We start from the raw sequence: 12,274 nt of genomic DNA, 5'->3' as shown, positions 1-12,274 counted from the left end.
CTCTTGCATAAAAAACATATAAATCCGTTTTTGGGAGTGAAGGACAAAGTACTGCATTTAAAACGAAATTATATGTTTTTGGGTTTGATTGAGTTAAATGTAAAGCAAAACTTAAGAACATTCAGGGTGTGTGTGTGTGTGTGTGTGTGTGTGGGGGGGGGGTTATTATGGCGGTCGTGTTTTGCCTTAAAGACCAAATGTGAAGTAAGGTTGGCCAACCATGTTTTTGAGTAATACCAATGGCTAAACCATTGTAAGCATATTTTCGTTATTTTTTTTGACGCAACCCTTTCAGGTTCTTAGTTTAACCCATAGCAACGCCCTTGACAACGAAAATGCTTTTCTTCGACAATCTTCGGAAATTTTCGGAAATGACGTCACACCGGGAAGTCGCGAGAGAAGTCGGCCATTGAACTGCATTGTTTGCATTGCTACTCGGTAAGATGACCCGGCGATGTGTGGTGATGTATTGTTCTCAAGCTAAAGAAAAGTTGTATGAGTGGCCAAAAGATAACAGGGCACGTAAATGGTCAACTTTCATTCGCACGAAGCGAATGAATTTCACGCCATCGTCGTGGAGTGTTCTCTGTTACAAACACTTCGAAGATGCCTGCTTCCTCAACCGGTCTGCTTATGATAATGGATTTGCAAAAAAAGTAAGTATGATTACAATTATTTAGAAAAAAACGTGGAATTTATGGATAGATCACTGATGACTTTGACAAAGCAGAGCTTCCAACAGTTGTGGAATGAACAGTAGAAACTAGCGACGTGAACCGAAAGCTAACGTCTCGGTGCTATTCATATCAACGATGAGTAATAATGGCAGTGAGACAAATTGTTCTGAAAGTAAATTTCAATAGGTTGGCAGCATTGCTTTGTTGATCAAAGAACATGACACGTCCTTTTGAAAAACTTCCAATCATATGTCAATCTTACTGCATTTTATGAGTCATTAAATAATTAAATATTTGGTAAGGCAGGGTTAGATGAAATGTGATAGTTGTTTTTTATTTTTTTTATTTTTTTATTTTTGCCGGTAGGTTTTATAGGTTTTATGAGCATATTTTTAGTGTCACCTTATGTTTCTGCAGGTTATTGCTCAATACAACTGCTGTCCCAACAATTCACCTGCCTCCACAAGACCAGCAGCAGATTCAAAATCCACCTGCCCAGCGTGCAGCAGCAGCTAACCGAGAAAGGAAGCGAGCCGTAGCTGAGGCTATCACCTCTGCAGCTGCCTCTGAACAAGAAATGGCTGATTACGAGGGTCAGTTATTGCAGGATCAATCCTGTTCAAACAGCCAAGATGATGAAGTTATGCCACCACATAGTGTGGATAAAAGTAAGTTAGGCGGAGTTGTTTTTGTCACTATGTACTTACCAGGTATTATTTATATTTTTATTCTTAGAGTTGTTGCTAGTTTAACCTGAAAATATAAATATTGTCATACCTTGTATCTGTAGAACAACCAAACATCTGTCACACGCCAACTAACATTTATAACAAACTAAGGAAATGAAATTCATTTGAAGGTACTGAAGTCAATGTCGCAGTGGTGGAACTCCTGACAAATACCATGTTTGTCAACGATGTCATGAAGATGTCTCACCTCGGACAGACCAGTGGTGTGTAAGCTTTTCACAGTGTGGTGAATCACTTTGCCCCAAAGATGTACAACTTCTCGTACAAAGGAATGAAAAGCAGGTGCGTTTAAGAAAACTTTGATATGTATGAAATGGAGACTATAGTGGTGATGAGGGGGGAAAGTAACGTAATGAAGCACTTGCTTTGAGGCTCCTCTAGATGGTGCTCATGGCTTAAACATAACAGCTAGTGCAATGGAAATTTATTAAATTTCCACTGCATCTGTTCAACCAAAAATGCCATCTCAAAGAATCGAGAAAAAATAAATAAATAAATAAATAAATATATATATATATATATATATATATATACATATATATATATATATATATATATAATGTGCTTCTTCAAGTGTGATTTGTCCATGACTAGTAGAACATAAGGATGAAATGTAGAACTTAGAGATATAAAGCTATTTCATCACAATGTGACAATTTCTTTATAAGGCAATTTTTGTTCAATTCCAGAATCATTCTCGCTGCTATGCATTATAATGAAAATGCTGGGAGACCACAGAAAGTGACGAAGGAAGGAATACACTCCTACTGCATCGTTTATCCCAAATATAAGAGTGGTGGCTATTCTCTGAGAAAGATATTGGTGGATGAAACTTATGGTAAGTTATGAAACAAAAACAATTCCAGGCAGATGCATTACTGAATGTAACCCATATGTCACCCAAATATTTATCATCCCAATTTTTATTTTTTAGACTATGTGACTGACTGCCTTTCAGAGGCGATGAAAGTGATTGACGTTCCAAATAAGTACAAAACCGAATGATGTGGTAGTCGAGCCACAATTTCTTACAGCAGCAGTGAACAGACCGGACAAGTCAAATGTTATTGCTGAGCACCATACGAGATTCCTCAGGAAATAAAGAATCATATTCCTTGTATTAAGTTGTCCTCATTTGTTTATTCTTATTATGATGCAACCAGTACAAATCACAGTTCTGGAACATTTCTCTGTGAAACACGAAACCCTTTGAATACAGCTGACTCCTCTTCTCCTGGTGGTGGAAAATGTGCCCTGATACAAGACATTGCAACATGCTGGGAGCAGAACACGGTTGTCCAGACCAAGAAACTTCCAGCACCAGCGCACCAATTGTCTGTCAGCAATATGTCTATACTTGGCATCCTGTGGCCCATCAAATGCCTTGCCTTTGTACTGCTGCTTGTAGGTCATCCATGCCACCTATAATCCATATGGGTTCAGGCACACAGCATTGAATCCAGGATGATCAGTGATGCAGTCCAGTACCTGATTGAAGTGTTCCTCTCCTTGTAGACGTAGTCACTACTTCTTGAATTTCATGGCAGCAAACACATTCTACAGCTGTAGGCATTTGCTGGCAATTACCACAAGTACGCCTGAAATTTATATTTAAAAAAAAAAAGTAAAATACTGAGCGATGACACCATGAGCAGAAATGTTATTGAACAAGTGTATTGCTATACCAATCAGTCAATAATTCTGTTTATGAAAACATTTGTTTCAAAATATACAAGTACGTGGACGGAATCATGTACAAAAGTAAGAAATAGTCATTGATAAATCTCTCAAGTACAAGTAAAAAAAATAAAAATTGCTGAAAAGAATACTCAAGTACTGACTAACTGCTTTAAAAACATAGTCTGATTTATTTTTTTATTTTTTTAAATGTCATCAGACAAAAATATAAAATTATGTTCAAATGCTGGCATCTTCAAATCATAAAAAAATACCACTGCCTATATATATATCTTACCCATCTTGTAATTTCGACGGGTCTTGTCTCCATTCCATGTCAGGTGTCTGGGCGCATTATCAGCATCCTGATTAGCATTTGGCTCGCACATGTAAAGTCCAACGTATAAAATGCCAACCTCCTCCTCTTCCTCCAACTCTTTAAAAACTTGGTTCTCCTCATTTTCGCTCAACCTATCGCTGACATCGCTGTCTGAATCGACGTTTGAGTGGCTTTGTATAGCGTCTGTATGGAGCGCTGCCATCGCTGTTCCCGGTGTGACGTATCACTTCCGGGTTTGTCGCCCGCCAGGCTCGAACTTCGGAAAAGCGATTATTTCGTCAAATATATAACATATAAATTATTTTTTCATACTTTATTTGTTGGACAGTGTTTCAATGCTTCAATTGTGACCCTATATGGTATTTTATGAAATTACTTCACATTTGGCCTTTAAAGGAAGGCTCCTTTAATTTTACATGTATGGCTTGATTGGCAGTAAATAGTTAGTATAGCTACGAAACATGCATAAGAGCTGAAGAATACACTCCTATATTGATTTATTTAACTTTTTTCAACATAGAAGTACTTCCGTGTTGCAACGCCCCCGAGTGGTGACGTCACTAGTGTGTATACTCGCTTGGGGAACAGTAGTTCACGCAGACATAACAACGAGGAAGACACAAACGTCAGTTATGCCTTACTGTATTGCAAAATTTTGCAAGGCGTCGGCAAGGAAAAACCCGCGAGACCCCCCCCCCCCCCCCCCCCCCAAAAAAAAAAAAAAAAAAAAAAAAAAAAAAAAAAAAAAGCTACTTGAGTAGACAATGGTTTGTTTGCTAAGTGCTGTCAACCTCCCGAAGGACAAGCAGGCGTGCGCGCAGCGAACATTTCAGGCATGAGGACTTCGAATATATGTTACAATTTGAGATGGGGTACGCCACACGCCTAATACTAAAGCCCAACGCAGTACCGAGTATCTTTAAAGAACCAGACGTGGGAAATAATCAAGCCGATGGAGGAGCCGCAACTGCTAGCAACACGGAGCCTTCACTCTCACAACAGCCGCCACAAATCGAGGTCTTACTACGGCCACTGAAAGATCTCGGAGAAGCGAAGCAAATTTAAAGCGAAAGGTAGGCATGTTTCGGGGGTGGGGGGGCATTGGTTATTATACTGCACGGACTGTTTTATTTCATAATTCATTTGAAGGTGGCCAACGCAGGGGCACGTCGGCACGTTACCGTAATGCACAGTATTAACAATCGTTGGGGCGGCTGGCTTGACTTCGTCTTTTCGAGTGGCGGCTGGCCTGACCGCAGTGGGACGCTACGCAAAAAAGAAAAAAAAAACAGCTAGGGGAGGTTGGGTGCTGTAACGACGATACATTTAATTTTACTATTTTTTCTTTTTCCTGAAATATTTCGTCAGTTCCACACGTTTTGCATTGCTCGTACTGTGTGTCACTTTACCTGTTGGATATTTGCTCCTCCAAGACTTTTCTTCTTCACATCTTTCATCGCAACCAAAGCTATCCTGAGAATGTCTATTTAGTATTGCCATGTTGAATGTCTCATGTTCCAGGATGCAGTTGAGATTGTCCGCAAGGAACCGATCCTCGAGTTCTTTCATTTCCAGACAGCACACATTCATTAGCGGATTGTCCATTCCTGCAGCTCCCGCACGAGCACCACTCACCCCCCGCCTGATTCACTCGTTCGTCAAAGTTTATTTTGTGCCCGAAAAGACCATCTGGCGCCACAACTTTCACATCCAAGGCAGACTTTCCTTCGGTAGTGTTATTTTGTCGTGTTGGCTCGAAGCGATAAGGTTTAATCCTTCCGGGTTTGACGCTAGATGCACGGCTGCGTTGCATAGTGCTTCCATAGTGTAGCGTTTACACACTAGTGACGTAAACATCCGGGTTATTTAGTCACGTGTAACAAACATGCCGGCGTTCGATTCATTTTAACAATGGTTTAAAAGTTATTAAATGTACATAAAAAAATAATCACGTCACCAAATTAATTATTGAAAAAGTAGCAACTTTTTGCTGCTAAAAATGGATCAATAAGTAAAGTGTCCCTTTAAGGAAAAACACATTTCACTTGAGGACCCAGCGCAGCCGCATAGTGTCATCTTTGAGCTCATGCAGAGAGTGAAAGCCAGGCCAATGTTTATCCTTGACTCTCCTTTCATCCAGGAAGCCTCCTTTTGTCTTATTTTTGTTTCTTCACATACTGCTTCGTGCCAGTAAAAGCGATAGACGCCCTCGGGACACATGATAAAGGTACTGTCCAACTAGTTGTTAATCAATGTAATAATCAAGTTCCGAAAATATTTTATGAAGGTTGTAAAGTTCCATTGTGTTTCTTTAAATTCTCCTCAAAATCAACTTCCTCAGAAATAATGGGATGTGGACATTCTTTAAACACAATGGGCCTCATTCGCTAACGTGCGTATGCGTGCATTTGTGCACAAAAAATGTGACTCGTCCGGGGGGGGGGGGGGGGGGGGGGGTGCCCCGTCGGGGGGGGGGGGGGGCGGCTTGTTTGGGGGGGGGGTGGAGGTATGGGTGGGTGGGGGGTTGGGTGCTGGGGGTCGGGGTGTGTTCGGGGGTTTGGGGGTCGGGGGTGGTGGGGCCTGGGTCGTGGTGGATGGCGGGTTTGGGTGGGGTGCGGGGGGGTCGTGGGGGGATGGGGGCTGGGGACCGGTGGGGCGCTGTGGGGGCCCGCTGGGCCTCGTTCTGCGGCCTTGGGCTCGGGGGTGTGGGGCGGGGGTGTTCCGGGCGTCTGGGTCGGCTCGCCGACCGGTGTCCGCTCGGGTGGCTTGGGGGTGGCCTTGGTGCTGCCGCGGCCTGGGGATTCCGGGGGGGGGGGGGGGGGGGTGCTCGCTTTGCTGGACCGCGGTTGACGGCTTCTTTCTTTGGTGGTGGTCCTTATGCATGCCAGATCCATCGCACCAGCATCTACTGAAACTCAACAGAAGTACCCTCTCCCTCCCACAGCCCCTTGAATCAGTTGGTGCTGGTGTCTGTGGTTCTCACTTTGCTTTATCTATCCTTCCCTCCTTCCTCTCTTTAGTTTTTCCTCTGGTCACTTGAGATCTTAATTTATTAGAAGTATGAGGTTTCTGGGGTTGGCATAAGACTCTGGTTTTGTAACCACGCAGGAGGGGTCTTGTTGGTGCTGGACTTCACTTTGATGGATTGGATGTACTGGCTTCTATTGATCTCACTCTGCCTTATCGATCCTTCCCTCCTTCCTCTCTTTAGTTTTTCCTCTGGGCTCTTGAGATCTCGCTAAATTTGCTGGAATTTAGAGGCTTCCGGGGTTGGCGTAAGACTTTGATTTTGTAATCATGGGGAAGGCAGGAAGTGTTTGGTCGGTGCTGGATGTCACTTTGATTTACCTTTCTTTTCTCTTTATTTCTTTTTTTTTTCTGACCTTTTCTCTGGTCTCCTGACCATTTAAATCTCACGACTCTGGCAAGATTCTGAAGTACCTGGTTAAGGCGAAGGGTAATGGGATATTTATAAGGTTTTAGGTGAATGAATGAGTATAAATTTATACGTATTTGCACGCACGCACACGCACGCACGCAAACGCACGCAAACGCACGCACGCACGCAAACGCACGCAAACGCACGCGCCACATACACACACAAAAAAAAAAAAAAAAAAAAAAAAAAAAAAAAAAGTGACTCGTCAATATCTTTGTAGTTGAATTTGTGCGTATTCTGCAAACAAATTGAGAACAGACCATATATGCGCACACATAATGACAGAGCAGGTTCTATTTAAAAAAAATAAAAAACTAGTCATACAGTTGTGCTTAAAATTGTACATACGGTGTATGCAAACTTCTGAGCACACTGTATGGTAAGAAATAGGCTGAATGCCCATCAAATCCAAAATACTGTAGCAATTGTTTTGATATTTTCAGAGGTTGTAGTAATTTAGGTGACGAGTCGGAGCATTATTGTGTCATGAAGCAAAGCTTAGCTATTTTAAATTGACATTTGTGCTCATCAGTTTACCTAAACTTTCAAGCATAAGTATTATAAACACAAATAATTTTAAAAGTAATAACTTACACTGAGAACAAAATGGACTGGTGTGCATGTGTCGTGAATCTAACGGTGAATTTGTGTGTAAACTAGGGGTGTGAATTGCCTAGTATTCGATTCGATACCAATTAATTCCGATATGAATTTACAAGTCGATTGTTGCGATTTTATTACTCAAATTTAGAAAACGCCATTCAGTAAACTTATACATTTACACTGTAAGATGTCTGATGTATGAAAATGTATTATTTATTGATCTGAAACTTCAGTCTTATAACTGTGAGTCACTGTATTTAACAAACAGGTTGTAACATTTTTCATGTTTGAACAGCATTGGAAGAAAATATTAAGGCTTAATGTTCCATTAATGCAGTGTTTCTCAATTCCGGTCCTCAGGCTGGATAGGGGGATCCAGCCTGTTTTCCATGTCTCCCAATTGCAACGCAGGTGTGGATAGTTATCAGGCTTTTCCAGAGCTTGCTGATTAGCTGTCATTGGAATCAGCTGCATTGGAAATTGGGAGAAATGGAAAACAGGCTGGATAGGGGGCCTGAGGACCGGAATTGAGAAACACTGCATTAATATAACATTCTTCCATGCTTAAGGTGTGAAAGTTAGACGTTTTTGTTGAATATTTTTCCATAAAAAATGGATGTTAAAAAAATCGATTCGGCTGCCTATTAAATCGATTCGAGAATTGCGTGCTGTAATATCGCGATATATTGCCGAATAGATTTTTTTTAACACCCCTAGTATAAACATTCCAATGTGTCGTGAATGAAGCACAATGTGAAAAAAACTGATTCCTCCTGAATTTTGGGGGGGATTTTGTGAAAACACGAATCTATGTAAACACCCCATCCTATATGAAAATTATGCATAAACAATTGCAAACTGTACGGCTCGGCCTGTTAATGCCTGTGTTCAACCGTCTTGCACTTTTCAGGGGATGTGCGTGTGTGTGTGTGTGTGTGTGGGGGGGGGGGGGGGGGGGGGGTATGTGTTGTACACGTACTCAACATCCGCACATTTACTACCACGATATTGGCAGTGTCACAACTCCCCAGTGGGAGTGGTCTGTCTTGCTTATTAGTAAGTGGGCTCACCTGTGTGGGAAAAAAAGTGTGTCTGTCATGGATCACGTGGTGGGGTGAGCGTGGGGAAGAAACTTTTTGCTGACCGCACCAAAACAAAACGCTATCCTGGAATAAACTCAAGAATCAACTTGGAATACAACCGTGAAGTGCAACCAAGAGAACGTCACTTCGGGCTGTGGAAGGAACGAGCTGCACTGTCTTATTAAACGTACCTTGTTCAGCAAACTAAGTAACTCAATGGCACCATCGTGAGGCTTTCACGCAAATCAAGACCAAGATGGCACTTCGACGTACGTGTTGTGTTCAGTCCATTCATCCATCTTCTTGACCGCTTATTCCTCACAAGGGTCGCGGGGGGTGCTGGAGCCCATCTCAGCTGGCTTCAGTCAGTAGGCGGGGGACACCCTGGACTGGTTGCCAGCCTGTTATGTCCCAATAACGAGCGGACGACGGCTTGTGCTCACTGAACTTTTATTTTCTCATCCCACTCACTTGGGCCCGGTCGCCGTGACGTAACAACCCTGCGACCGTAAACAATGGCTTAAAGCCATACACCACACAGAACATCAGGTTCTTCTAAATAAAGTAATATATAATCGGCATACAGATTGATTTTGTGTTCTGTTACCCCGGAATGGATTCCTTGAATCTGTATTCTAATGTGTAAATAATGCAAGCGGCTCAATAAATATCACAAATAATAAAGGAGACAATAGCATCACTGTCTTGTGCTTCTCTGTTGAGTAAAACTCTTGAGCTGGAATCCCATTCGTAGTAACTGTATCTTTAGTAGAATTGTATAATACTGAGACCCATTGAATGAATGACTCCCCGAAGCCAAATTTATTTAGAACAGCAATGAGAAAGGACCGGTTAACTTTGTCGAAGGCTTCTTCTGCATCCAACGATATAATAACTGCCTTTTTTTCATGCCTGTTGCATGGACACACCTTCCTATCAGGAAGCAGAGTCTGGGGTCTCTGGAGGCAGGCTCTGCTATCTCGAGGTTGGAAGTCACCGAGGTGGTTAAAAAGCTCCTCAGTGGAAGGTTACCCGGGGGTGGATTATAGGATTGAAGTGACATGTTTACAGGCGGATGTTTGAAGCCAGTCATACTCGTTTGTTTGTTGTTGTTTTTCTTGTTTTTTTTATTTATTTGTTTTTTTACACAAAGCAAGTTTTGACAGATTGACAAATGTAATTATACAAAAACAATTCCCACTGCTCTTGCACAATTTGACTGCAATCAAATTTATTGGGAACAAAATGTGATGTAATGTACAAGCTGTTTGTTCGTTTAATTTTGTCATGAATTCCTCTCATATTTCACTGATGATATTAAATTGACGCATGTTTGCATGCAATTTAAATTTGTATTTGACACATACACACGCAAAAGCGAGCACCCCTCCATGAGCTGTGGTTGGAAAGGGGTTTGTGTGACCCCACAAGTCAAAGAGACTGGAGGACCAATGCCACATTATTGTGAGGGTCTGCTGGGGAGTTGGGAACATCTAGCAGAGTCCCCCGTCAGAATGAGTTTCAACTTCCACCTATGACAGAACTTCATCCACATCCTGGGGAGGCATTGCATGGTCATTGAGGCAAAGACTTGGGCGCGGGAAGTGAGGCCATGGAGAAAGAATTCCGGATGGTTCAAAGACATTCTGGTCCACCGTCCGATGTCTCAGCAGGAGAAAACAGTACATCATCAACACTGTATAGTGATAATGGGGCGCTGCTGCTGACTCCAATACACACCGCGTGCGTTGCGTGTCCGGAAATCTGCTCCCGTCAGACCACAAGATCACGTGGGGTTTACGCTGGACAGTGGAGTGCACCCATAGCAACCGTGTAGAGTGCTATTTGTAAACAATAGCCACGCTTGTCTGTTGTCACATCGATATGATTTTTCGACATTCTTTCTGGGACTTCTACCATGGCTGTTCTACCATGGATAAATACGTTTTGTGTTTAAATAGTGTCATTTGTCATGTTTCATTTATTCTGAGCTCATTTTTTGTCTTAAATGTCCGACTCGTATCATGCTATGTAGCTCGCTAGCTTTCCTCGACCCCAAAAAAACGAGTTCGCAAACGGTTTTATTTTGAAATATTCCGGATTTACCTTGATGTGAGACGCCCGTGTGCGTGTGTATGTGTGCCAAATACAAATTTTAATTGCATGCATGCATGCCTGGCGGCACGGTGGTCTAGTGGTTAGCACGTCCGCCTCCCAGTTCTGAAGACGCCGGTTCGAGTCCAGGCTCCGGCCTTCCTGGGTGGAGTTTGCATGTTCTCCCCGTGCCCGCGTGGCTCTTCTCCGGGTACTCCGGTCTTCTCCCACATTCCAAAGACATGCATGGCAGGCTAATTGGGTGCTCCGAATTGTCCCTATGTGTGTGTGTGCGTGTGAGTGTGGATGGTTGTTCGTCTCTGTGCCCTGCGATTGGCTGGCAACCAGTCCAGGGTGTCCCCCGCCTACTGCCCAGAGCCAGCTGAGATAGGCGCCAGCACCCCCCGCGACCCTTGTGAGGAGTAAGCAGTCAAGAAAATGGATGCATGCATGCCGTCAATGACTTTTGGCTATGTAAGCACTGTTAAGATGATCATCAGTGAAATATGTTAGGAATTCGTGACAAAATTCAATCAACAAACAGCTTGTACATCAACACAAAGGGTTAAATCACATTTTTTTCCCAAATACAATTTGATTGCAGTTAAATTGCGCACGAGCAGTGGAATTCTTTTTGATAATTACATTTGTCAATCTGTCAATACTTTGTGTAAAAATTAAAATACGGGTCCGACTGACTTCAAACATCCGCCTGTAAACAACACGTCACTTGAATGTCATCTGAATTCACACCTTCATGCACTGTAACACAGTTGAGTCATCTTTAATGTTCTGTAATTAACTTAATTGTGGCAGGAGAAGAATTAAGTCATACACAGGCGCACAGAAAGCTAACAGCAAAAGTAGGCCAATATGATTAAACTTGAACTCCATTAACAATCATTCCAGCAGGCAGCGAGTGAACTTTGACCGGAAGTAGACTTGTCACTGAACGAAGAATGTGCAAACGCTGACCTGCTGAGCACGCAGCGATCGAGCAGCGAATGCAACTTGGTCCTATCGCATCGAAGAGGAGCGAAAGTGCATGTCAAACTTTTAACAGCTGTCACTGGGTGAAGAATGTGTGCCCTCAAGCTGGAAATTACGGATAGACCGATTATCGGCCGAGCTGATTAACGGCGCCCATATTCAGCATTTTACAAATATCGGCATCTGCCATTTTGAAGAATCATACGGCCGATAATAGATCAATATATAAAAATGTGTTAACTTCAGGGAACTATTTATTTAAATTTTCAGTTAACGTTATAAGACATGCTGCTGACCCTGGGAACTCTGTTTTTGTTTGAAATAAAAACTATGGTAAGTAAAAATGTAATACTTCAGATATTTAGACATTTTGGAAAACTTAATTTACTCTGGAAAACAATAGTGAGCTATTTACTGAAGATTTTATTTAACTTTTGAAGACATGCTCAAGTTTTTGTTATTTTTTAAAATGAAGATACCTATTGACTAAGATTGATTTTAGTCCACCTACAAAAATCAGAAGAAAAATTATTTATTGGCAGAAGTTTCAGTCAAGTGTACATTGCCTTCTATAACAGTGGACAAGAAGGAGTCTCTATACTCATACATAAGAATGTATTCTT

The 12,274-nt window shown here is 42.1% G+C and overlaps 2 long non-coding RNA genes across 3 annotated transcripts; one reads left to right on the top strand and one right to left on the bottom strand.

Annotated features, from left to right (window-relative positions):
* The first annotated feature begins 198 nt into the window (after positions 1-198).
* LOC144024436 (uncharacterized) lies at positions 199-2,546 on the top strand. 2 transcript variants are annotated; one of them, XR_013284766.1, is made up of 5 exons: positions 199-438; positions 1,095-1,345; positions 1,537-1,708; positions 2,116-2,264; positions 2,361-2,546. It is a non-coding gene; the product is annotated as an uncharacterized LOC144024436 (long non-coding RNA). The 2 variants fall into 2 exon arrangements; XR_013284763.1 differs by having other exon boundaries at positions 199-656.
* A 206-nt stretch (positions 2,547-2,752) lies between these two features.
* LOC144024439 (uncharacterized) lies at positions 2,753-4,134 on the bottom strand. Its single transcript, XR_013284768.1, has 3 exons — positions 3,402-4,134; positions 2,915-3,024; positions 2,753-2,848 (listed from the first exon to the last, which is right to left on the bottom strand). It is a non-coding gene; the product is annotated as an uncharacterized LOC144024439 (long non-coding RNA).
* Between the last annotated feature and the right edge of the window lie 8,140 nt (positions 4,135-12,274).

This window comes from Festucalex cinctus, chromosome 1 (assembly GCF_051991245.1).
Source record: "Festucalex cinctus isolate MCC-2025b chromosome 1, RoL_Fcin_1.0, whole genome shotgun sequence".
In the NCBI taxonomy this organism is placed as follows: domain Eukaryota; kingdom Metazoa; phylum Chordata; class Actinopteri; order Syngnathiformes; family Syngnathidae; genus Festucalex; species Festucalex cinctus.
Note: the sequence above shows the minus strand (reverse complement) of the source record. Positions and strands in the feature narration are given on the sequence as shown.